This window comes from Mus musculus, chromosome 3 (assembly GCF_000001635.26).
Source record: "Mus musculus strain C57BL/6J chromosome 3, GRCm38.p6 C57BL/6J".
Classification (NCBI taxonomy): Eukaryota; Metazoa; Chordata; class Mammalia; order Rodentia; family Muridae; genus Mus; species Mus musculus.
The window spans coordinates 83,588,400-83,616,191 of record NC_000069.6 but is presented as its reverse complement, the minus strand read 5'-3'; the positions used below and the strand labels follow the sequence as shown (position 1 = coordinate 83,616,191).

The window sequence follows — 27,792 nt, the reverse complement described above, 5'->3', positions numbered from 1 at the left end:
CTGTCAGTAGATGTGCTCACTTTCAGATCAATATGTTCATTCCTTGTAGGAAAGAAAGCTTGCTTCTGTCACCACCAGCTTTATCATTATGCTTTTCTGTGCCTGGATGGCTTATGGTGGTCTTATGCTTGGATGTTGTGTGAGTTCTGTGCTTGGATGGTGTGTGGTGGTCCTTGGCTTACAGTTAGAAAACACCCAACCCTCTACCAGGTGCATGGGCAGCTTGAAGTGCTCTTGTCTACCTCACTGGGAGAGGCTGGGGAATAATCAAGCCTGTATTTTCCACCTCATTTCCTTCACCTAAATTCTCTGAACTAGGAGTTGATTCCCTTCTGGTTACTTTCCTTCTTCTTGCCTGTGATTAGAGCGACCCACTTTTCTCTGTTCCCCAGCAGGTCCATTCTTTGATTAGTTATGGGCGTTAGAGTTCATGTGTACTTTCTACGTTCCCTTCACTGTGTATTCCCTGGGGTGTTCACACTTCCTGACACCCTGCTGCAGTGAGTGCTACTATTCCCATCTAAAAGGCTGGATCAGAAAATGCTTTAATGCAAAATGTCTTCTTCTTCTGTTGTCTATTGTGTAATTACTTGATGTTTTGTTCAACTTCCCCAAATAGGCAATGGATTTTTCTCTTTTGTATTACACAGCAAGTGAGATTATGTTTGTTTCAATGCTCCCTGTGGACTCTGACCATAACATAGAACCTGGATCAAAACAAATGCTTATAGAAGATGCTGATGTAGTAAATAATATTCTCTTTTGTTTTCCTCATTGCTGTTATCACTTCTTATCTGAATCCTTGCTGTCACGGCTTCAGCATCCTTGCTGTTCAACACTGTCTGACTCATCTACCCAGAGCATATACATCAGATGTGTACTTCTGCTCTCAACAGCACCAAGGATTGCCTGCTGCTGATGGCAAGTGCGACTACTCAGCTCGACATTCAAAGGAGTTACAACTCCCATCCTTCCATCCCCATACCCCCGTGGTGTGCTAGCACACTCCAAGTCTCCAGACATTGGCTAGTTGATTCTCAAATCAAACTAGTCACAGATACTTTAGACATTCCTTTGGTTCATTGTTCTGAAATAATCTCTCTCTCTCTCTCTCTCTCTCTCTCTCTCTCTCTCTCTCTCTCTCTCACACACACACACACACACACACACACACACACACACACACACACCCCTTCTTCTTTTGGGAGCATGATGGATGGTCAAAATCTGTGTAGCCCTTTCCACTGCAAACTCTCCTATGTCTTCCCAATTGAAAGTACTAGCTTTTGCTCTGAAACCCTGCAGTTCACCAAGCTATAGGGTATTTTTAGTTTCCTTGTGCAAAAACACCTTGTCTTTCCTTCCCTTACTGAAGCCCAGGGTCTTTCAGGACAGATATGCCTCTTCTTTAGAACTTCCCAAAGCATATACTTTCTTAGTAAGACATCTTTACCATAAAACACTTATTTATGCATAATAGTTAATACTGATGCTACTTACCTTTATTGTTTTTATTGATCAAATATTTTATTTGAAAATCTTGCACATGCATTCTGGTTACTGTTACCTCCTACTTTTTCTTATCTCCCCTACTCCTATCATCCCACCTACCTTCTCCACAACTCCTTTTTCTTTGTCTGTCTTTTCTATCCGTACAAGTATTGCTGTCCAGAGCACCGAGCCTATAAATGTTTGTATTTTTATCAAATATGGGGAATGTTTGGGTACTTCTGGAGACAGATGGCTCCCCATTTTTCTTGCTTCCTCTGTTTCCAGGACCCTAATTGAATAGGCACATGCAGGTAGATCTAACAGGTCCCCAAAACCCTGTTCATTTTTATCCCTCCCCTTTTCCACTTGTCTCCTGGGTAACAATTCGGCTACAAATTCAAAAAATGCTCCAGGTAAGACTACTTAGGACTGATAATAGGAAACAGACTGCTTTCTAAGGAAGGCAAAACCATGTGACTATGGAATCATAAGATATGGAGATAGGTGAGAAAAGGCTGGTCTTCCCAAGGTATCTGTGGAATTCTCAAGAGGACATCCTCTCTATAAATGACGGAAGCAGGAGCTACTAGTGCATGCTACTAGTTGCACTAGCAGCATGTTAAATAAATTGTGTCAAATTGGAGGCATATACCCTAATGAGAATTTTGAGAAAATATAAATCAACATTTCCATCATGACAGAAATCAGGGAACTCTGTTTCATGGGGCCACCTAAGAACAGCATCTATCTGTGTTCTGTTCCCACCTCCATTGCCCCACATCTGAATGGTAATGTCACTTTCACAGAGTACATTTCTTTTGGTGCTCATATTGGAAAAGACTCTGCTGAGATGTGAAAGGTGGGGGGAAGGTTATATATCACACAGACAGAGAATCCACAGGTAAACCAGAGGGCAGTTAAAAAAAAAAGACTGTCCACTGTGACTGACATGTGAAGAGAAAAATTACATTGAAAGATGATTTCATTTGTGTGGCAATCAAAGACCATGTGTCAGGATTTTACTTAGATATAATTGTATAATTGAAAGTTATGTTGCTGTTTCCCCTAAGTTTTAATCTTTAAAGATTTTCTTTTCTCCTTTTGAACTGTTATAGATCTGTTTCCCCAGCGTGGCTCTGAGTGTTTGTTTGCTTAGGGGCAGAATAACGATGCTTGAAAAGGCATGAAGACAAAGTTGAATAACCCTCTGGCAATCCTGACATGAATGCTTTGATTCATTGGGGTCAGGAAGATGCCTTCCTGTACACAAGGACTTGTCTGTAGGGAGAATGTTACTATACATCTTTTAGACATCTTTGGCAAGACATTAATTTTTAATTAAGTAAACTGGTTGGTTGTAGCATATAAGTAAACAAAGCTGCCTTATACCCTGTCCATTAATGGTCAATTTAAATGTAAGAATTTCAAGATAAACTAATGAAGAGCAGTTTTTCTCAAATCAAGCCAACCATCAAACTCTTTATGAAGAATACATTTCCCTCTTTTCTTTGAGAGTGATCATTGATGACTGCATTGTTTTTGTTTTGTAAGCTCATAGAAACATAAGAAGCAAGCCCATACAGTATGGCCATCTTGTAAGATCAAACCTGCAAGCGGGGTAGTGTGTCTCTGAATCGGGCGCAGAGCTCTGTGAAGAACATCTCTTTGGTAGTTCTTAGAAGTCTGAGTCCTGAGATCGGACTTGATCAGAAAAAAAGCCAACCGAGATGCAGTTAGGACATCATGGTATCTCTCAGGGTCCATCCTGTTAGGGTCCATCCTGTTAGGGTCCATCTTGTTAGGGTTCATCCTGGTTTCCTTTGAGATTAGTGCAGCCTCAGCGCTTCTGCCTGATCCCGGGGATAGGCCCACTGTACAGTGAGGCATGGCTTGGGCAGGACCAGAGCTGCTGTGCTGATGCAGACAGAGCAGAGGATAGAGCACTTGCTGAGCCTCCAGCAGCTGAGTCTTGCTCTGTCTCCTGGCTGTAGCTGATGATGGTCGCTGGCAGAACTTTCAGGGAAGAAGGAATGCTCAGATTCTGTCCCTTCTGCACCTTCCTGGCTTACATGGTGGTGAGCGGGGCTCCTCTTTATAGCCCAGATCGCTTGTTATTTCACCAGTTCAATCTCCTCTTAGTCTTCCTTTTCTCAGCTCTCAGTCTGTCGGACTTCTTGTATTCTCTGTACAATATCAGGAAAGCACCTACTACAGCGGTTCTCAACCTTCCTGATGTTGTGATCCTTTAATACACTTCCTCATGTTGTGGTGAGCCCCAACCATAATTTTTTTGTTACAATTTCATACCTGTAGTACTGCTACTGTTATTGTAATGTAAATATCTATGTTTTTCAATGGTCTTAGGTGACCCCTGTGAAAGAGTCATCCGACCCACAGGTTGAGAACCCCTGACCTAATACCAACCAGTTGTCTTTGTTGGCAAGTAGGGACCATGGGTGGATCTTCAGTTTTCAGACAAACTGTATTGAATGCATACATTTTTGCTACTGACTGACTTGGTAGAAGGTCTTTGGGGGATCCCTTGGATGATCTCAGAGTGAAGTTGCAATTTAAAATATTTGGATACAGATTGTATACCCCTAAAATGTGACATTGGGGGTGCTTATGACATTCTCTATGAAGTGCTGGGGAAACTGAGTCAGTGACTAAGTGAAGTTTTCCTGTGTAGAACAGAAAATCTTGACTGTCCATGAGCGTTTCTGGGTGAGCAGTTTCATTGGCTTCCCTAACTGGGCTGCACTGTTTACTCAGATGCTGCATCGACATTTGCTAGGCACTTCCAGTCCCTCCCTCTGTGCAGTTCTCAAAGACTGTCCTGTGACTGAGGCCGACTCTCCACCGAGTCCCAAGGCCATCAGTGGACTATGAAGACTTCTGGGGAAGCCTTCGGATGTTTAATCCTGCACCAGATGTCTCCTTTCACAGCTGGACTGACATTAACTAATCCATCCATTCACTCACTTATAAACTCAAGCATCAGCGATTACTTGGCTATCCACCCTCGTTACTCTGCTAAGCCTAGGAAGTAAAAGGATGAGTAGAGACTCATATTCCACATTTTTAGGACCTATGAGAACATTACAGGATAATCAGAATTTTAAAAATGCATGAAAAAATGGCCTTTCTGCTCTACCAAGCTGAGACGCCAAGGCTAACACTGCATCAGTTTCATGGACCCTCAGACTTCTATAGCTTCATGGCAGTGCCCTGAGACTTTGCTGCTGCCCAGTAGGCCCTGCTGTTGTTATTACAGTTAACAAGGTTAGCCTTGTTGCTGGGTGACCTCACAAGCACTGTCTTTTCTCCCTACCCCCCATCTCCCTGCTGGACTACACACACCCAGTACTCCTAAAATGAAGATTGAGGTCATTGCATATTTTAGTGTCCTTAGAAACCTCAAATGATCTCAAAGAGATAACACAGACATAAATCCAAAGAGGGTGTTGATAACTAGGTTGGTTGCTTTTGGGAAAAGGGGACAGATGAGGGCTGGGAGGTACTGATAGTTCAGATGAATGGTTTCTACTCAATAAAGAACAAGACGATAGAAGGCATTTGAGGTACACTGAGAGTTCAGCTCAAGGGCTGTAAGTCCATCGCAAAGGATTGGGGTTTCAGTTGATGTTAAGACAGTGAAGTACATGTTTTTTCATACAATAGATTTGTGAGTCTGTGAGCCCTTGTTTAGATGGAGCATTAGGCAATGCATCAGGAAATGTAAAGAGCCCTCTATCTACAGGGAATGGGTTCAGACCCAGAAAGCCCTCGACTGAACTTCTGTGGTTTGATCTGCTCACCTATCCTCTCCTCTTAGGACCTGGTGAAGGTTAGTATTGGTTCCCTTGGAGTTTGCAAACAAAATGTTTCTTCTTTCTAGTTCACGTGTCAGATACCCCACCTATATTCACCCCTCCCCTTCTCTCTCCTCTGTTCTCCTCTCCCTCATTCCCAGCAGTAATCCAGGATTTTTGAACATGTTTATTTAGGCTATTTTTCTCTCCCAACACTAAAATGAATTACATATTATTTTTAATGAAAGAGAAGGGGCACTTGGAAAGGTACAACATCTGCTGGAAATGCAATCTAAATTGAAAACTTGTGCAGATCTAGGGAGCAAGAGAGGAAATGCCGGGACAGGAAGTGTGGCAAGACGTTAGTGCAAAAATGGGTTTTCAAAACATCATGCATGATAGAAAGTACATAAATGAAATATTTTTGAAGGACAAAAGCCAACCCTAATCTTATCTGAGGATTGGCAGCACTGTTTATTTGCTCTAGGCATAATTAATCTTGTAATATATTCCTACTGAGTTTTCAGAACTTAAATAATGAAACAGCCATCCTTAGGACCACTGGGGGATTTATGCTCTCCTTAATGAACAGCAGCTCTTAGCCCAAATTCTAAAAATCACTAATCCTTTTCAGGGAACTAAGAAACACTGCTTATTAACGCTTTCCACAGCAGCCATCTAAAGGATGTTTTAACTGATGAGGGCCCCAATTGGCCAGCATCAGAGCTGTTCTTTCTTTACTTCTGTAAGAAAACTGTTTGCTACAGAGAAGAGGAAAGAAAAAAGAAGGGGCTTTGTTTTACCTAACAAGACAAGTTGTGAGTATCAAGTTAGAAGCCAGAGTACTGAAAAATGATAAGCACAGAGATGCTGATGCCAGACTGACTCTCAGAGCCACAGTGAGCTGAAACTGCGTGGGCTCTGCCAGTTTTATGGGCTGCACTTGCATTTATATAATATATCCAATATATATATATATATCAGTGTTTCTAAGAGCTTTTCTTACTTCTCCAACTATTGAACTACCACCAGAAAGCATCTATTGAGTAGAGATAACAAATTAGCTTGTTCTATCAGATTAACCAAGTTCCCTCTGAAGATAGGTTGTTCAAAGAGTAGGGAAGTAAACATGAAGACGTTTCTGAAGTGAAGACAGGTTGCAAGCCATCGACTGTGTCTTGGTGGGAAGAGCATAGAGAAGGGTAGCTGTGGGATGTGAGGTCTGTAGGCCTGGCCTGTGACAGGGGTTAGCTGCAACCCAGGCTCTGCAAGCCTGCACAAGGCTCACTCGGAGCAAGCGTGTCCACACTCTTCATAATACGCCTTTGTTTTCTGCCCAGCACACAAACATCACGACCCGTGTCTGAGAATGTTGGGAATTTTATTAGGTCCATAAAGTTTGAGCCGTGGTCTACTCCACCAAGGCCAAAGTAAATAAATAGAGAGAGTGTAAGGGTAACTTTAAAGAAGAGAAACCTGGCTTAAAGAAAGAAAAACTAATGACCAAGGCTCTGAAATAACCTTGTGCCACAGTGATTTCAAGGGGGCTCTCCTCCTCACCCCAGAATTCCCTGAAAGGAAGACTGGGAACTACACTCTGAGTGTAGCCAGTGAGCTCACTTTTCAAGATTCTCTGAGGACTAGTCTGTACAGTGAAGTTAGGTTAAGAGGAGGAAGGATTGACAGCTGTCTGGCTACAGGCCTGATAATAACTGAGTAAAACAGCAGCAGCAGCAGCAACAACAAACAACAACAATAACAACAACAAAAACCAACCAACCAAACCAAAAAAAATGTAGGCTTTCAGAGCAAATATTAATGATAAAATTAATCACTATTGAGAATGTGACAAATTTGTTAGTGAATATTTTTATTTCTCTGCTTGCCCAGGGCTCAAAATCCACTTGCTCAAAAATTTCTAGCTCATATCCTCACTGTGTTATGATAACAGTATTAATTAAACACTGGTATATAATATATGTTAATTTTTTATCACCAGGAGCAAGCCTAGGAGCTTGAAATGCAGTGATGTGCATTGGTGTTTGGTGATATCATTTACTTTGCAAGAGAGGAGTCTGGAGGGATGATCAGTGAAGTAGCTTTCCTGCAATTACACAGCCAACGAGGATGTGACATCTACAAGCATATAGCACGGCTTCAGTTCTTAGAGCCATGCAAAGCTTACACTGGCATCATGAACATGAGGCTGGGATGGGATTCTTTGATGACTTCCTATCTGTCCTTTTGTTGAGTGAGTCTTGTGCTGTCATCATCACCGTGAGTGATATTTTGGGGTGCTGAGTATGTATGGTAGGATTTATGCTGGGAAAAAATATGGTGAATATAACACTCATGCCTCAGAAAAGGAGAACACCTGGTACTCCCTATGAGAAATGTAGATGGAGGTAAAAAGCTTAGGATGTCCTTCAGAGCACAAGGAAGGGTCAGATGAGACAGTGCTGTATGGATAAAATTAAGACAGTACAACCAAGAACCCCATCCCAGCCTCACATTCATGACCCCAGTAGCTTAAAGGGTCTAAAGTCAGTCACACTCAGGCGTGTCTCTTATCTTTATTTGAGGCTCAGAAGACTTACAGGAGAATTCAAGGAATTATTTTGTTTAAAAATGCAGAGCCTCCTTTACAAAAGATGGTTCATTGTAAAAATGGCCGCTGTACAGAGTTTGTTCTGTTCTTAGAGTCAGCCCAGCAGACCTTGAGAAAGGGCATTACATGGAATAAAAGCAAAGGCTTATTGTTTTTCACCCATTCATTGAATTCCAAACATAGAAGAATAAACACACACACACACACACACACCAATCTGAGGGTGGCAAAAATAAAGCTGAGAGGGAATTGAGAGACACAATGACAGCCTCATTGAGGAATCTTTGAAAAAGATTAGTGTGGTGGTTGTTGTCTTTCTTTTTTTTCAGGATTTGTTTAAATCTATTGTGTTAAAAAAATAGGGCTCACAATTCCTTGCTGAAGTGAAGACTCAGGCAACACTTTTACATTTAACCGACCTCTCAAGTCCTTGCAGAATAACACTAGCCTTGCATTATTACCACTGTGTCTCCTTCTACCCAAACACAAAAGCTTCACTGATGGTCATGGAACCAAAAGGTCAAAGTATATCATGTCAACATTTTCATTTTTAATCATAAATGGATAAACCCAACAATACCTTTTTTCATCATAGAGGCAAGAAACAAGGATAATACATTTTTTCTTAATTTCAATTCTGTTGAAATGTTTTTTGTTTTGTTTTGTTCTGTTTTATTTTGTTGTGTTTCGTTTTTTTAATTTATTTTTTTAAATTAGGTATTTTCTTCATTTACATTTTCTAACAGGTTACAACTTGGTTTTTCAGCTTTGAGGTAGGGAGTTTCTTTTGAGTTGAAGTGGCATCAACAACAGTGGTATGGCTCAGTCAGTATAGTGCTTGTCATATTAAGCATGAGGTCTTGGGTTAGAAAGATGGGTGCCTGTACTCTTAGTTGTGGGGAGATGAGTACTCTTAGTTGTGGGGAGATGAGAAAGGCAGATCCCTGGAGCTTGCTGGCCATCTGTCTAGCCAAAATTGGTAAGCTCCAGATTTGGTGAGAAACCCTGCCTCAGAAAATAAGGTAGAGAATTATTGAAAAAGACATCTGATGTTGAGTTCCAGCCTCTACATGCACACATACACATCTATCATATTTGTATCTGCAGGCACATGAAAATGTACACACACACACACACACATTCTTGCCATATGTGTGATACCAATGATTCATCTTCATATTGACTGCAATGTGCTTAATAAATAATAATAATAATACTCCACAGACTCATTGTAAAAACTGAGATATACAGAGACTTTTAGAGTCTCCATATATACTAGAGCATGCTAGTATGTGCATGCTCATGTGCAATGCTTCTGTCCTGGGTCAATCATGCATTACCTTGTTAAGTAATTTAGATGATTCTGACATTTTTCCTTTACATACATTATAGATGTTACAGATCCCTTGACTCACACTGGACAACTATGTGAAACCTGGCCTATTTTCCCTACTAAATGACAAAGTAGATATGAGAGGACAGGAGAACCAGAATGGAGACAATTAAAAGTATTGTTCAGATTGGAGCCCCACGGAAAGGTTAACCAAACTTAAAAGAAAGGTAAGAAATCATTGGCCTTATGTCTTCTACTCAAAATCTGGGAGAGTCAGGGAGATTGCAAGGTTTGTCATCAGCTAGCATTTAGGGTTTGCAGAACACAGAGAAAAACCCAGCTTAGCTGTCTAGGATGGCTAGTTTCCAATTTCAGACTTTCACCAGAGTCTCTCTTGAATGTGTGTCTAATGTTGTGGGCTCCAGGAGAAAAGACATGCGTCCTTTGAAACTAATAGGGAGCAAGCTTTAGATCAAACTGTGTAGCCATGAACTTACTTTTGATTTTGAAGAATATGGAAGAAGATATTTGTTTCCTGAGAATTTATAGCTTAACCCTGAGAGTTCAAGGTGCCTTTTGTAGCTAGGTGAGTTATTCAAAACTTTTTTTAGGAATGGAATCCTCAAATATGGATCAGGGAAGACACCATAGGACATAGTAGTTTGAGGAGGTGAGAAAATTAGAAGAGAGGAGAGAAGGAAGGGCAGGCAGGAAAGAGTGGAGAAGAGGAACTCACAGGCTGGTGGCAAAGGATACTTCTTGATAGCACAAGAAATCACGTTGTCATCTCTGTATTCCTAGAACTTTACCTAGCACTCAGCCCCTAGTGCAGCATGAACTGAGAATGCCAACTTGGGAATGGGTCAGAATGAATGGGAACAAAGGCCAGGAATAAGAATGTCCCTGTGAGGCAAGGATGAGAGGTCTGAGAAGGAGCACACTGGGGTGCCAGGAGTAACCCAAGAAGATTTGAGGTGTGTTATATAGTCTCCTATGTATAGGTTACTGTATCTATTACATAGATTGTGTAGGGGGTTTGTATAGTCTTGGAGCCTAGTGAGTTCTTCCTAAGATTTTGGAACCCTGCCTCTTCTCTTCTTCCTTCATTTCGTTTTACATTCTATGGCGAGGATTAACCGAGCTGGACTCACATGCACCAGGATAATGCTCTACACTGGCTCCATCCTCATCTTGTCCTCTCTTTCTGATCGCCAAGGCAACCACATCGTAACTGAATCCCTCCTTGCGAACCCTGCTGTGTTTTCTTTGTATTTGTGGTTGAGAATTGGCACCACATAATCCCCCAAATGGTGGCACTTAACTTTAATATGCTGATAAGTGTGTCTGGCTGCCATCACCCACTCCTAACATAAAAATTACAGTAACCGTTCCTCACCCACTGGTGTTAGCTGTGGACTATTCAGGATCTGAGCTGAAAATTCCCAAAGAACAAAATTGTCCCACATGATTGTAAAATAATTCTAAAATGACATCTTCTGAGTAATAATGATAGGTTTGGATCTCAAGTCCTCCCTCCCGTTTCTTTCACTCTCCTCATAGAGAAGTTGGTTTGTGTTGATTCTGAGGTGTTTGGGATTTGCCATCAACAGCTAAGAGTATGTATTAAAATGACAATTGAAATATGAAAAATATATTTTCTATAGATCACATCTTAATACATACTGGAAAGAACAAACAAGGGGCCCATTTATGAAATGCTGGGGTAACACAAGACATCTTTCTCCTAGAACACTTTAGGAGTTAAGGATACAGTAATATGCAGAATCTTAGACTAGCATATGCTGGGACACAGAAAAAGCAAGCAAGCAAGCAAACAAACAAACAAACAAACAAACATTCACTCAGAGTGTGCATGCCAAATTATTTTAGCCAGTTTCAAAGACATTTGTAGTGAAGTTTATTCTCAAAAGGAGATTTCATAGAACAATGCTGACATGCTTGTTTGATAGGCAAGAAAATCGAATGATATCACAGACCACTCAATTGGTTACTTGGTAAGATTCATTGAGAAGCAAAACTGTTGAGTTTGAGTTGTAAGTGAGGCAAGTGGTAAGTGATTCGGAGCTTATGGTGATAGGGAAATGCTTGTAGTTGCTAGAACAGAATAAAAACTTGCCGATACAGCTGATACTGTGAACAGAGACACAGGTGTGCTGAGCTCAAGTATTGCTATTGCCATTTTGGAGTCTTCATAGGTTTTTTTTTTTCTTTCTTTTTCTTTTCCAGCCAGTTAAAGACCTAAGAGTCAAGAAAAGTCTCTAGTACAGAAGGTCGCGGTGGGGGAAATCTGAGACAAAGTAGTCAGAATCACCCAAGAAGAAAGCTTTTTACTATTGGTGAGGAAAGAGGAAACCAGAGAGAGAGAGAGAGAGAGAGAGAGAGAGAGAGAGAGAGAGAGAGAGGCAGAGAGAGAGAGAGAGAGGCAGAGTGAGAGAGAGAGAGAGAGAGAGAGAGACAGAGAAAGAGAGAGGCACACAGAGTAAAAGACTCTCTGCAAACACAATGAAGGGATCTGGAAGCCAAGACCCAATCTTTCCTCAAGGACCAGGGCTTTAAGAGTCTTTGAGAGGATCGAGTCTTTGAGGGGGTTGAGTCTTTGAGGGGTTGTTTTCTCCCAGCTTAGGCTTCGTCAATTTGACAAAGGCAGAAAGGCCAACTGATACACAATAAGCAAGTTCAAGGTCTGGCCTTGAACTCCAGCAGGCCTTTGTCTTAAGTCAGGAAGATGAAGAAGCCAGCCATCTTAGAAACCCATAATCTTTATTATCTAGTCATGGCTCCTCTCCAGATCTGTCTGCCTGTCAGGGAATCTCTCCAACCCTCGCCCTTCAGTATTGCCTAGGAACAGTTAGTGCTGAGGACTCACTCTGTGAATAGTGTTTGGTTTGTTCATATCAATGTTGTGTGGTCCTTTCCACTACAATTAACGCTTAGATGTATAAATGTAAACCACAAAGCCGGCTACTTTGTCTGTTTGGTTCTTCATTGTACTCCAGGCGTTTTTAAAAGAATGTGCCACAGAAAAGATGCACAATAAAAGCCCTTTGGAGTGAATTCACACTGCATTTGTGCTTTCTTTGTAATTTAGGGGAGTTTTTTTTTTATTGTTTTATGACTTTGGGAGAACTTTATGTCGAAGAATGTCCAGCATGCTTTTATGTTGTATCTACTTAAATGGGATGCAGAGAAGTGAACAAGATTCCAGCCGTGTTAGTTTTCATTGATGTACACCCTGCCCTGGTTTACCCAATGTTGTAATGGCTTAGATGTGGTCCTGATGCAAGGTCACAGTGAGGTGTCTGCTACAGAAGAGGAAGATAGAGAAGATAAGAAAAAAGGGCAAAAATGAGAGAGTTTGGAACTGAGGTCAAGATGATGAACTTCAGGTGGCTCTGACAACAGTGAGTTGAAACTGGTCCTTGAAACCCTGTGCACCTTGAATTGTCAACACAAACTTATTAGGGAAGAAAGGCCTTGAGGGCCTGGAAAGATGATGTAAGCGAGGTTGTTCTGCAAGCCTAAGAATCTGAGTTCAAATCTTCAGAACTCGAGAAGTTAGGTGTGGCCCTGTGCATGCTTTTAATCTCAGGTGCCGTTGAGGCTGGAGGGAGACAGGAGGATTGCTGGGACTTGCTGCCTACCAGCAAGGCTCCAAGTTTAGTGAGAGACCCTGTCTCATGGGTAGAAAAGAGAGATAGAGCAGGGCACTCAACATTCTAAATCATCTTAGATCAGGATGGCCCTGAATCTATGGAGTGCTGTCTTTCTGAGAATGGAAAAGAAGACAACACAGCGCCTCAGCGGGGAAGGCCATGTGTAGAAGGAATAGACTGGAGGACTGCATTCACGAGCCAAGAAACCCAAGACTGAGGGCAGTGTCTTGAAGCGAATCCCCTTGAGAGTCTCCAGAAGGAGTCGGGCATGCTGATGCTTTGATTTCAGTGTCTGGCCTCCAGCTTTGCCAGAGGAGACATATCTGTTGGTTTCAAGCCCTTAGTCTGTGGCTGGATTTCACAACCATAGGAAATAAATGCAGATAAACAGCAGGCTGCTTCAGACCCCCAAGAGAGTGACCTTCACTTGTGGATAGATGCTCTCTCTCTCTCTCTCTCTCTCCCTCTCTCTCTCTCTCTCTCTCTCTCTCTCTCTCTCCCTCCTGCTCACCCCCCTCGTCCTCCTCCTTCTTTGAGTGTGTGTGTGTGTGTGTGTATCTGTGTCTGTGTCCTAAATGGACTAACATCCTAGAAAATAAAGTCAACACAAAGACGCTAGAAAGCCACAGTATACCAATGGTGTCAGATCTCACAAAATACATTCCAAACACTAGGCCTTGTTTCTTCTCTCCAGGTCATTGGTCACCACCACATGCCTGCCCTCTTTCCCACTGAACACACATGCAGCATGTGTTCGTGTGCTGTACAGGGTCTGCTTACAGTGCCTTCTAAAAGTGCCAATGAGCTGACGCCTTAAGGAAGTTTCTCCAAATTGTTGCAAACACTCGAAGCCAATGCTAGATTGAGTACTAGTCACTCACTGGCTGACAGGATCCTCTGTCCCTAGCCTTGCTCGTGGCCAAGGTCCATGTACTGTCCCACAGTTGTGGGTACTCTTCTGTGAAGAAGGGGCACTTTTTAATGCAGCTGCCCAGAAGTTAACGATGGAAAGGAATGTATTTTCTCCTAAAATATAATTTAAAAAATCTCAATTTAAAAATATGTCCAAATATGCACAGAATACGTAAAATACCAAATAGTCACTCGGTAAGGGTAGTGTTTGTGGAGGTTTATTCCTGGTGGAAGATTCGTAAATCAGTTCAGCATGGACTCTCACAGTCTCCTCTTGAGAGACCTATGCATTCTTCCCCTGTCACAATGGTTAGAAAAGGTTCTTTATATTCCTCATCCCAACTTAAGCCTTGGGTTGAGAAACACTAGCGTTTTCATGTGTTTAAGTCCGAGTGGCCTCTGAAGGGTGGAGTGGCATATTACTTTTCATTTCAGCCATTCAAAAGAATTAGTTTTGCAGAAGAGCATTTGTTCTTGCAATAAACTGAACTAGACCTACTTATGCACTTGAGAGAAAAAAAAAAAGATCGAAAGAATGCAGAAGAGCCAGGAATCTGTCAGCTCAATAATAGTGGTTGACCAAGTTCTGGCATTGAATTTGGAGTTTTGTGAAGGGCTCATGGACTTTGGGACCAGAGCTGAGTCTTATAAGAAGCAAGTCTGGCATGCAAAAGCTCTCAGCCTGGTGGTGGCGCCGTGTGCTCTGTGTCTAGGTCCAGGGGCTTTCAGCTCTGAGCTTCAATCACCACTTGGGTTGGTTTCAGAGGTCACAGTGCTTGCTTTTCTTCCAGGGTAAATGCAAACTGTCTTACAACGAGCCAGTCCTCTGTAGAGGACCAGCATCCTGCAGGCTTCTTAAGGAAACTTCTTTAAGTTGAGAGTTCATTGATTTAAAATGGTAAACTAGGTTTTCAGTGGATTGGTAAGGTTGCTACTTGGCCAGCATTCGTGTCTCAGCCATGGGTAAGATGGGACTTTGCTGTGATATTTTCATGTTTTGTTCATATACACTGAGGCCCTGTGTGGTAGACATGAAAGACTTGGGAGGTATGTCTACATAGGCTCAGATCCTATGTTCTATCACTTCCCAGCAGTAATGACCTTAGGAAAGAGATTTTCTGCACAATATGGAGGTCCCTTTTCCAAAATTCTTGAGATCAGAAGTTATTCAGGATTTTTTTTTGGGGGGGGGGCGGAATACTGGGATGTTTGAACAGGGTTTACTGGTTAAATTTGCTATCTCAAAAATTTTTTTTGTTTGTTTAATTAAAGTCTAAAATTCTCCCAAATCCAGAAGTTTCTGGCACCAGATGTTGGACTTTGTGTGCAGGAGTGCTCCATGTGTGCCTGACTCTCTTCCCCTTCAGCTAACTAAAGCATCTGAAGAGAGGGTGCATGGGGCCAAGGGAATAATGTGACTTGCACATGTCACAGGACCTAGGTCTCGGAAGGCTCAAGCCTCGATGTCTGCTAAGTTCCACTCGTGGATCCTCGCATGCTGAGATCTCACTTCTGTTTTAGATTCAGTTAAGACTTGTTTCAATTGTAAGTACCGGGGGTCCTGAATATTAAACAACTCAAGCAAGGTAGCGGTTTCTTTCTAGGAGAAGGATGACGCAGTATAGCAAAGATCATCTTTTGCTCCTGAGTCTTCGATGACTTGGGCAAGTCTTGAAGCTTTCTTATTTCAAGTTCCTCAGGTTCTCTCACATCTGCCCTAGCTCCAACCAGAAGAAGAGTCAGCATGTCCCTGTTCTTGTTAGCAAGGATAAAGAAACGATAAAGGAAAAAAGGTAAGCAAAGCTTTCCCCAACACATTAAAGTACTCTCATGCTCTCCTTGCTAGCTAAGACGGGGGCACGGCGCTACTTGTAGCTGCAGGATGGGCTGGTGTGTGCTCAGCTGACAGCTGAGGTCTGGGTTCCTGTGGAAGATGAGGGTGTGATGTCCAGCCACAGACCCTGTTACTTGTGTCTAGTTACTATTGTCTGTATAGATGTTTTCCACTCTGTGGCCATACCTAGTGGACGTCCTCCTGAGCAGAATCTCCTGGGGGAAGCCTGCAGTGCTTCCTCACTGCCACTGTGGGAGACTGGCCTGAAAGTCAGTTTCCATGTCCTTTATTCCTCTCCCCTCTCACGCATTCGTGTTTTGGGTTCTCTTATACCCCCTTCCCCCTCAATAAGTCTGCAAAATGACATGGACATATGTCGTTTTGCTTTACCCAGGGTCTTTAAAAATTGATTAATTAAAACTTTTAATTAATTATTAATACAATATAAGTCAGAGCCAAGAAATCAAAATGATAAAAGAAATATTTATTGAAAACACTTCTTTCTTTGGGGTCCTTGTGGCCAGATGTACCTATAGGACTTCAGTTATCTATCTTTAATTTCCTTTGCTTTGGGTTTCTGTCATGGCAGCAGCCAGAAATCTGAAAAAATACACACATTTCATTCAAAATGTACAAGAAGCCGGGCTCTAGATCTAGAAATATCACAATGTAACTGACATGGCGTCTCATTTGCCATTGCTATGATGAAGGCTTTCTCAAGGCTGGCTACCTGGGAATTGTCAAGCTTTTCATCAGAATAGAAGGCAAAGCATTAAAAAACAAAACAAAACAAAACAAACTACTGTGCATATAAAAATATATACAATTGATTATTGGCAAATAGCTACAGGCAGGAAAATGCTGTTATATACAGTTGGCATCCAGTATAGATTATGTTTCCACATTTAAATGGGCTCTCAAAGGTAATAACGTATGGCTCACTGTTACTCCAGAGTTGATCAGGATGCCAAGTGCATTTTAAAAACTATTCCCAGAGTGAGCCGGCAGTTGATTACAGCACAGGATGGGGTTGTCTTACTAGCTGATTTGCTAGTAATCAGGAGTTGAGGTTCAAAGGAAAGTGTCGGTTAAGAAAATAATTGTGTTCTAAAAACTTCATCCTGTTTTGAACTTAAGCACACATCCATGGAGATGGTGGAAATACTCTGACAGCTGTTGGTATTGAAAATGACTTCTAAAAGGGTTAGGCTTGATTCATAAGTGCCTCTGCCCTGTCTTTGTCCACATCTCAGTGCATGCTTTGCTCACCTCTCCTCCTTTTCTCTTCTTGCTTTATTCCTCCCAAGTTCCCTTTCAGAATCTCTCGGTTGGAACCTAGGGTAGAGCCAAATGCTGGTATACATCCTAAGCACATCGTATAGGTTCTGAATTGGTTCTGAATTGGGTGTCTCTAGTTCTGGACAACTGGTTCATGTTGTGGGTGCATGTGAGGCAAGCGGACATCCGTGCTCCGTCAGCTCCTCAGTCAGCTCCTAGGACCATTGTGTGGCCACCTGAGAGTATCAGCAATGGTCTTGGCAGGTGCTAGGATCTAGTGGATGGAAAGAACTCTGTGCTTAGGAGCTGGAGTCTTGTCCTCAGCTCTGTGTGGTCTTGGGCAGATCCTGTATGTTCTCTGACATCTTTTCCCTCATCTATTAAGTGGCAAACTTGGACTATGCAATGGCTAATTCCTTTCCATTTCCAATGTTCATGATTCAGAAGACTCAATTTGTTCCAAGGCACATACAATCCCACTTAATGAAGGCTGGATTACGATAGAATTCCTCTCCACACTTGTAAAAGGAAAAAAAAAAGATACTTTGTTTGGAGTTGGAGGAACAGAATGGGTACTGCCTTTGGTGAAATTCCAGCTTTGGGAGTTTACTAAACATTAGCGGAGGCATGTGATGAGTAGAGATCTCAAGTCTGACCTTTCATCTTAAATAAGATGTGATCAGTCCCAAGATTTACGCATCTTGAAAACATCAGACAGCTGCGGAGTCCAGTGAGATTCACTTGAAATCAGTGAACTCCACGGCAGGAACAATCCCACAACTCTGTTGTTAAGTGAGAGTTGGTATGCCGACTAGATAGGTTTCTGCCCCAAATGTCACTTCAGCCACCCATTGCCAGGCACCATAATGACCCCTGGCCTCCTTACTCATTGAATGGATGCTTATAACCAGAAACCCTTGGACAAAGCCACAGCATTTGTGACTACATTTAGTAACTGGAGAGAAAAGAGAAAGGTAAATGAGGTCTTTTACTTAATGAAATGTTGCTATTAAAAATTAAACCCATAATGTCCAGATATACAACTTATATAATGAGAGCTTCAGCCTCATATATAGGGGCTCCAGTTGGAGTTGTTTGTCTGGGATATGTTAGTAATTCGCTAGCTGTAGTGGGTACAGTAGTTTAAAAGGTAACCCACTTGTGTTATTCTCTAAAAGAAATTACAACAAATTCCACACAACCATTTAATATCTTCTTTTGTTTGAATCTCAGAGATTTAAAGAGGCCAGAGGATGATGTACAAGTTGCAACTAAAACGCCAGGATCAAGTCCCTGGGGCTGAAACACTGAGTTTGGTGTGTAAAGTTATCTGGACTGGAAGGATCAAATGTTGCAACAATGGATTATGAGAGTCAGTTTGGCTGGGTTTGGGGCCAACCGAAAGCAGAGTTGCTGGGCATGCCTGTGAGGGATTTTCTTGATCAGATTAACTGGGGTTGGAAGAACTAGGCACCAGCCTTGCCTGCCTGGACTACTGAAGTACAGCAAGGACCCTGAGCAGGAGTAAGCCCACCTCTGTTAGTTCACGTCTCTCTGCTCCTGATTGTGAGTGTCATGTGACCAGCTGCTTCAAGTTCTTGTACCCTTGGCTTCTCAGCAGTGACGAGCAGGCTGGAACAGGGAACTGTAAGGTAAAATGAACCCCTCCCTTGCATGGCTTTCGTCAGGGTATCTTAGCACAGCAACAGAATCAAAACCACAGCATGATGAATGAAAAGAACATCTGTGAAAAAATCCCCACCTGAGTTGAATAATCACCAGAGATTAAAGCACTAAAATTTACCAGTGTTACCTTTTTTTCCTGGACGCATCCCAGAGAGCCCTTTACCTTATTGTGAAAATCATGCATAGTCATTGTAAAGAAAGTTGGACCAGTTAGTTAAGTGCAAGCCACATCCTTTATGCAAAATGAGGCCCTTGTCTCAGAGTCATAGGAGTAGCTATGTGAAAGCACACAACTCTAGACCCATTTCAGCATCAGCTGATCAAAGCGTACTATTCAGCATTAGCTACTAACAGCATCCCGTACTTCCTTATAGACCCAATGGATGTCTCAATCTAAGTGTTCCTCCACCAGTATTTTCTGGCCAAATAAATGGCATGATAATTTTTTAAAAGTTCTTTAGATTAAAAAAAAAGTCATTTTTTTCAAACTCACATTTTCAATCCAGCATATTAGATAAGCCTCTTGACTTCTTTATTTCTTGAGTATATTATTTCTTCAGAATTTGGTCACCCATCAACTACCCTGTTTAATACACAAGCATCTCAGCTTTTGTTATCACAGTGGCTTCTGAACTAGTATTTCTTCTTTTACTCACACCCCACAGACTGTTTTCCACAGAGAAGTTTCTTTCCTGCTCAAAATCCTCCATGGGCTCACAGAAGGCCAGAACCCTTGGTAACTGATGAACCAGTCTGGCTCCATCTCAGGCTTGAAAGCCACCTTATACTAAAGACGAGTTAGGTTCATTCATATTTGACTAAACCTCTGTCTTTCCTATAACCCCCTATCCAGGTCTCTCATTCTAGAACCCCTTATCCCTGAGCGCAGCTAAACTTTCATAATGACAGATTCCATTTGTCCTTTAGTTTAGATCACAGTCACACCTTTATGGCTTGTCACACCCTTTCCCTATTTGTTACTGTAAGGACCTGAACAATGGCACCCTAATAACCATAGCATCACTGTACATGCTGTTCTCTTCACACCTGTGTCAAAGCTGGTATGTCTTTAAATGTTGCTTTTGAAAGCTTATATATTCACAGAGCAAGACCAGCAGTCTGGATGCCAATGGGGTTGTCGAGACCATGGCAAGAGTCACCCGTGATGATGTTAGTATAGACGCTTGCAGAAAGAACATTAAGGAAAACTCAGCGCACCGAACTGGCCAGCAGTAACGACGCTGCAACAGGATCCTTCTGCACATGTTTATTAGGAGAGCTTGATTGCAGAGGTGAAGAGACCCCGAGCCCAGAACTGGTGCTGCTTATATAGGCCTAGGAGAGGTGTGTCTTACACCCAGATTGGTTATGCACTATGCCTCATTTGCATGTTCCTCATCTGATTGGCTACTCTCTCTCAGTACCTCACAGAACCTCATTATCATACCTCATTTGCATGTCTCACATCTGATTGGTTATACTCTCAAAACCTCATTATCATGCCCGGGCCAGGCAGTATCTTGGCAAAAAGCTTTACTGCATATGTACACATTGGTTGTTTGTCCAAACTTATGCGTGGTGGCCAGCAGTAGCCAGCACCACTCTGCAATGGCACATGTGGCTTCCCACACAGTGGATAGTGGCATTGATAATTACAGTGGTCCTAGGAATCATTGAATTAACCATTTCTGTTACCACAGCTAGAGTTGCTCTTCATAAAGAAGTTCAAACTGCTGAATTTGTTAAAGATTGGAATATGCATTCTCATGAAGTTTGCATGCAACAAAGTGAGAGAGAAAAATAGTTGATGCAATAGCCAAATTGAGAGAAGCTGGGATACTCATCAGAGATCACTTAGAATTCCCGAGAGAACAAATGAAATGTGATTGGAATGTCGTCACTTCTTATTGTACTATGCCTTTAAGACAGCAAATATGATTGGGAAAAGGTTAAAATGCATTTGTTAGGTCATCCTAACTCTTCTCAAATGATTTATGATTTGCAGCAAGAAGTTATGGAAACATTTTCTAAGAAACTGCTTGAAATAACAGGGATGGATGTTATAGAACATCTTGCACATATTATAGCTTCATTTAATCTCACCACTTTGATAAGGTTCTTGCTCTTGTGATTTTTTTTATAATTCTCTTTGTGGTGATAATTTTACTGGCTTTGAAATGCATGCTGATTTATTTGCATAAACTGTGAGACAACTAGATAAACAAAAAAGCCTATTTACTGTACAACTTCATAATTCTCCAGCAATAATTGCTATCCCTAGTAAATCCACTAAAAACAAAAGGGGGGAGGTGTAGTGATCTATGTAGTAGAGCCTTTGTGTCTGCTTTAAGGGAAGTGTTTCAGCAAAGCCTTTGCTATTGTTGGGTCAATTGGTAGAGCTAAGGAATTGCTTTGAGACTGTTTGAACCTTGAAAAATATTGTCTCTGTAGAAAATCTGCACTGGATGCTATGTCAGAGCTTGCAGCTACACAAACCTTCATCCTAAGACACCCTGGCAACCCGGGAGTTCTTACATTTGATTATGGTTAGCCATGGCCAAAAGGACTGAGATTTGTATGGGTTGTTCCCTCTCCTGAGCAGCAAGGGCAAGATAGCTTTGGTAGCTGGAATCTTTCCCAGCCCCAAATTAACCTTGTAGAATGTTTGAAAAAGTAACTGTAGCGAGTTATCTGGCTATCAGTCTTTTTCAAGAAGGCTGAATCCCTCTGCTCCTTTGGAAAATGAAGTCTTAGAATCTTGGTGAGCTTCTCTCTCTATTGTGGTACCTATGACTGACACCAACCAATAGGATCTCTCATTGGTCTGGAACACAACAAATAGGCTAGGCTGGCTGGCCAGCGAGCCCCAGAGATCCACCTGTCTCCATCTCCTCAGTGCTGAGATTATAAGCTTATAGCTGGCATGTGTGCGTGCGTGCGTGCATTCGTGTGTGTGTGTGTGTGTGTCTGTATGTGTGTCTCTGTGTGTTTTGTAGGCATTAAACACTCATTCTTTGCCTCCTGCATCATATTCTCAGCCATATAACATTCCTTTTTATTGATAGAACAGATCTTCACACTGTACATGGATACCAAATAAGTAATTAAAACAATGTCTTATTGGTGTAACATAGGGTAAAGTTCATTATTTTTTCCTTTTATAAAACTCCTGGCAAGGATTGCTGACATGATGTCCTAGAAATATCCTAAGTTACCCCAGGGTATTTTCTGGGAATTAAATGCCAACTCAGGAATACTCAATTTCAGAATTTTATAACAATATAACAACACATGACTATCATTTAGAGAAGTTATGCCAACTTTGATCCCATTATCTCTGTAGCAGTGATTTGTATGTCTGAAGGTTTTGGATGGGAAGACTCTAGGAACAGAGAACAGGGTTCTGATAGGACCTTGAATAGTACCAAAGAGAGGGTGGAATATTCGTTTAGCATTTCTGATTTTGGGGATGAGAAATATGAATTTGAAGCTAAAATACACCTTGGGGCTGTTAGCCTATGGACAGTATCAGGACTGACCACCCTTCATGTACCTGCCTGGCACACCTATCAATAGCCCAGTGGTTCAACCCTGCAGAGTCTTGAGGGCTCCACAGCACAGAAGGCTGGAGCACATTGCTAGACACCTGTCCAGCCACCTAGTCTTGTATTTGCCTCTGCCCACGATGCTCAAGACCAGAAAACACAGATGTCACCTTCCAAAACAGTAATACCCAAGTCCCGAAAGTATAGGGGCAAGAGATAAGGCAAAAGAGTGCAATTTTCAGAACTTTGTCCCTGAGATCATGACTCTAGCTCTCAGTAATACAGCTTTTCTCATTCCTGGCCACCAGCTCTCGGGGATTTCTGAAGGGTCACAAGCCTTCTGGAGTATCACTTTTTGGGGCATCTGCTTTCTGAGAATAGAGTTGCAAAACCCTCTAATAACAGAAATGCTCTTGCAATTCCAGCTCTGGGCACTGAATGCTGGCAGGCACTCCCCTGGGACGGATTCCTCCATCTCTACCTCCAGTTCTATTATAGGTCTACAAAAGGCGAATCAATGAACCTCTAGAAATGGAAATTTCAAAAGCAGCAGTTGCATTTGGAATGGGTGTTTCTCGTGTTAGCATCTCTGGAAGGAGCAACTGAAGCACACAGGCTGGAGATCTAAGTTTCCTGCACCCTAGGGTTGCAGCTTCTTGGCACACACATGCTCACTTTGTGCCGGGGTTCATATTCCCAGGGCTTACCACCATGATCCTAGTTAGGACCTGACACATTTCTCTTGATGTGGCTTCACTTCCTGTCTAGTCCTGTAAAGCAACTCTGTGGGTAGTAAAGATCTTTGAATTTTCCTGATCACCAGCAGGCACAAATCTTGGTAACATTACCATGACAGTATGGATAATATTTTCTGTCCTACCTTGTCCTGAGTGCTCCACAACACTTTAGCCTTACAAGGCCTTTCCCTATCGGAAGTTTTAAGTCTATTGCTGTAGAAACCTCAGGGATAGATCAGTTTTTCTGGCCTCTGAGTAGAGTTATGGAACCAGCCAAGGGAAGCTGGGTGCATGAGTCTACTTCCCTAAAATCCTGTGAAGGTCTCCCTGGGTCCTCAGGACCTCGTCTCAGGGTGCAAGCTGTCCAAATTTGTCCTCTTTATTTTCATTTGGTCCAGTTCCACTCTTTCATTTCGTGGATCATCCTTACCCTGAAAGCCATTGCCAGCAGGAGACAGGAATCAGTTCTGGCCCTCCTGTTTCCTGGACTTGTGAATGGAAACTGGTTTCTCGGTGACTGACTGAGGGAGCCTGTGCTGGGGACACTGTTATTTCCCTTGAGATGTCATGTCGGATTTTTATCTCCTTGATTTTACAGTTTGTTAATGACATTTTCAAAAGGTCTGTGGGCTCCATAGACTGACTGACTTACTTTCTTTCTTTCTTTCTTTCTTTCTTTCTTTCTTTCTTTCTTTCTTTCTTTCTTTCTTTCTTTCCTTCCTTCCTTCCTTCCTTCCTTCCTTCCTTCCTTCCTTCTTTCTTTCTTTCTTTCTTTCTTTCTTTCTTTCTTTCTTTCTTTCTTTCTTTCTTTCTCTCTTTCTCTCTCTCTCTCTCTCTCTCTCTCTCTCTCTTTCTCTCTTTTCCTCTTTCTCTCTTTCTCTCTCTCTCTCCCTCCCTTCTTTCTTTCTTTCTTTCTTTCTTTCTTTCTTTCTTTCTTTCTTCCTTCCTTCCTTCCTCTCTCTCTCTTCCCTCCCTCCCTCCCTCCCTCCCTCCCTCCCTCCCTCCCTCCCTTCCTTCCTTCCTTCCTTCCTTCTTTCCTTTTTTTTTTTTTTTGACATGGAAGATCTAATTTTTCTATTTTGTTTTGTTTTGTTTTTGGTTTTTGGTTTTATCGAGACAGGGTTTCTCTGTGTAGCCTTGGCTGTACTGGAACTCACTTTGTAGACCAGGCTGGCCTCAAACTCAGAGATCCACCTGCCTCTGCCTCCCAAGTGCTGGGATTAAAGGCGTGTGCCACCATGCCCGGCTCTGTTTTGTTTTATTTGAGATAAAAATTGCTACTGTTCTGCTATTTAAAGGATGTTTCATTTCACTGTGAAGGCCTGAAGCTACAAACTGGCCCTTTAGGTTGCATGAAGGTGACTGGTGTAGCCCCCTCTTGTTTTTATAGGAGGGACCAGTGTCTCTTATTCTTGCCTTGGTGTGATAAAATATCTGACAGAAACAACTCAAGGGCATAATAACCTATTTTGGCTCGTGGTTTCTGTGGTTTCATCTTATGGTCTCTTGGCCCTGCAATTCTGGGCCTCAGATGAAAGAAACATCACAACAGTGGAAAGGCTTGATAGGTGCTACTCACCTTATGGCTGTCAGGAAGCAGAAAGAAGGGAAGGGCGATGTATATTCTTCAAAGGCATACACTCAGCCAGCCATCCCCTCTAGTGAAACCCCACTGCCTGCAGTGTCCACAATCTCCCTGATAGCTCCACCAACCAAAGGCCATGCACTCAACACATGCATTCATGGAGGACACTGTGTATTCACATCATCACAATTCTTCTGGGCCATTTCTCTGGAGAAGCCACATCTAGCCACGCCTCACGCAGGTCCCCTGCATAGCACGCATTGTGATGATGTATTGAGGAACTTGATTTTCTGCCAGTTGAGGAGCCAAGAAAATTTTAGCATCTCAATCACTTCAATTGATAGACTCTGAGCGAGCATTTCCTACGTGTTACACAAGGTATGGTGAGTGCTAAGAGTCCAAATGTGGTTTCTACTCTGCAGATGCTCACGCTGGAGAGTTCTATAGAAGCCATGGCCGCAGCATGGCTCTCCCACCATCTAGTTGAATGAGGTCAAGTTACTTGAGCTTGCGGAGTCTTAATTGTATGAGGATGAATGATCAGACAGCACCCACTCTGTTCTTAGGACTCCTGTACTAGAAGTCAAAACAAATGCTTCTCAGAAAGTTGTTCAACATATGGAGACTCAACTTTATCTTGAATATAGCTTGTTCTATTTCCCTGGATTGTGGGAAGGGCCAGTCACAATATTTTCCATTAATCTTCTGTGACAGTACTGGTGTACACTGGATGCCCCACAAACATTCCTTCTTCCCATCCCTCCAGAGCACGCTTGCGTGTGGCCTGAGATCTGATCTGGCATATAGATGCCAACTAGTAAAGTACCATGTTCAGGCCCTCAGATGTCCCTCTCTCCTGTCTATATTTTAATAATACATTCATTTTCAATTCATATGAAAACTTGAAGCTTCCAATTCTTGTTTCCTGCTTTTCCCTTTAAAATATGTTGCCCAAAGCACTATGTTTATGAAGTTTTAAAAGGCCACATATTAGGGAAGACTTCAAATAAAATTACAATTCTTTTCTTTCCCATACCAAATCATATACCCCAGAGGTATCCACTCTTAACTTATTTTAGCTTGATTCCTTCCTATATTGCTCCATATTTTTAAATAATGCCACGACATTTCGGCCTCTTCTGGTGATTAATTGCTAAATCTACTCTGATGTTTACACTACTAGGGCAATACTAAGACCCTTCCCTGCTCATCATGATTACATTTCCTTTAAGGCACAGCCTCTTGGCTTTCCTGGAGCTCAACCTGCCCTTGTCTTTAAAAACATCTGCCCAGTATTTCATCCCAGCACTAATTACTTTCCACGTCCTATGGGACACGCAGTCGGAGGATCTGTTCCATTTTACTTCGTCAGTGACTCTGTCTCTGGAGCACTTCACTGCCCTGTTCTATGGCTGAGGACTTCTGAGGACCCTGGGTAGGTGTCTATGGGAGTATTATTATTGCTAGCATTCTTGTTGCAATTCTTTTGCAACACTATTTTCCACTTCTGTATGGCTTGTTCCCTTTTACCTCTGTTTATCATCTTCTTTTGTGATGCATGCCTGGTCTGGAGATTTCTGTCAAACGAGTTAAAGTTTTTGAAAACTTGCCCGTAAAATGCTTTTGTACCATTATTATACATTTAACTTTGTGGTCTATTCTAGATGGAGCATGTTTTCAAAATTGGACCATGGCTAGCTTGGCACCAGCGTATTCTATTCTTCAGTATATTTCAGAAAAAATCTGATGTTTGCCAGTTGGTGTATTCTATATTTTTTTTTGTCTGGGATTTTGTCTTTATTGTTAATACTCAGAAACTTCATATTGACTTTCTGTGGGTAGCTGGCTTTTCACTTAGTGTTCTGAGCACACGGTGGGATTTTGACTTGGAAAATCGCTGGTTTTAGCTCTGGGAATTTTCCTATAGCATGTGCTGTTGGGATTGTTGTTCCAGTTGCTTACTTTTTTTCTGGAACTTCAGAGGTCATATTTTCTGAGTGGATGCTCTAAATTTAAGAATATTTTACTTCCCATGCTATGTCTTGTTATCATTTTGAAGATTATCTCAATTCTGTCGTCTTTGATCCCATTTAGACTTTTTTGCACTTATATTTTAAATTCTGAGTGCTCTTTCTTGTGATATAAAAACACCTTTTCAAAATATCATCCTACTTTTCTTATTCCTGTAAGTTTAGGAGCAAAAGCACCAACCCTGGTTCGCAATAGCTGACCGAGTCTCGGCCATCTGTCCTGATCTGTCAGTCAAGATGAAGAATGGCTGAAGGCAGAGAAAGGAGATTTAATCACTGTGTACATCGGGAACAGAAATTGGAAAGGGTGCTACTTACTCTGTTTTCTGGCCCCGACTGGCGCTTTCAGATTGAACAGAGGAAGAACAAAGGCAGGGAGGGGGAAGGGCTTGCATAATTAAGTGACCTGACCTAGGTGTGGTCTGGCTGAGAGCTGCCTCCGTCTTGGCTGTTAGGCAGTCCTAGGAGCTCCTTATTGCTTGTGGGGAAAGGGTGTTTCTCAAGTTGGCGAAGTTGTTTCTCTCTAAGGCTCACATTCTTCCCAGTGGGTACCTTTCTTATCTGGGATTCGGTCTGTCCGAAGAAGCTCGGCTGTTCCTGGAATCTTAGGTGACCACAGGTTTAAGATAGTGACTGGAGAATTAGACACAGATTTTGGGTTACCCGAAAAAGAACACTATAAAAGCCCCCGGGGAACGTGCTTTAGTTGCTGCTCTTTTTATGTCTTTCCCCTTAAAAGGGTAGAGTCGGTCAGACAGACTCTCTGATTGGTTTACTTACCTATGTGCAAAGGTGATCAGGGACCCAGGGTAAAGGAGACAGATGCACAAAGAAGGTAGAGATGCCAGCTTTTATCTCGTTCTTAGAAACCTCATGGGCGTGAAGTAAGAGACAATGCTATTCCTTTTCTTTTTGCTAAAAACATGTTCTAAGTGCTTGCCATGTTCCTAATCAGTGGGTCAAGCTTTGTTTATATCTTCTAAAATGTAAGCTTTGTGGTTTGTTTCTAAATTTCAATAGAGTTTGGTTTGTATTCTAATTTCAGTCTTTGTATATCATACACACACACACACACACACACACATATATATATATATATTGAATTCAGTAGGCATCAAAAGAGGGACACATTAGCACATTACATCATCTTATATGCATAAATATTCACAATACACATTTATAATGCAAATACTAATCAAAAATATCTTAAATAATGATGAAAATAAGTTTTAATAATTTTTCTTTAGATTCAGAAACAGTAACATTG

The 27,792-nt window shown here is 42.0% G+C and overlaps 1 long non-coding RNA gene across 1 annotated transcript; it reads left to right on the top strand.

Annotated features, from left to right (window-relative positions):
* Positions 1-15,104: 15,104 nt before the first annotated feature.
* Gm40076 lies at positions 15,105-19,865 on the top strand. Its single transcript, XR_867381.1, has 3 exons — positions 15,105-15,623; positions 18,176-18,594; positions 19,733-19,865. It is a non-coding gene; the product is annotated as a predicted gene, 40076 (long non-coding RNA).
* Positions 19,866-27,792: the final 7,927 nt, after the last annotated feature.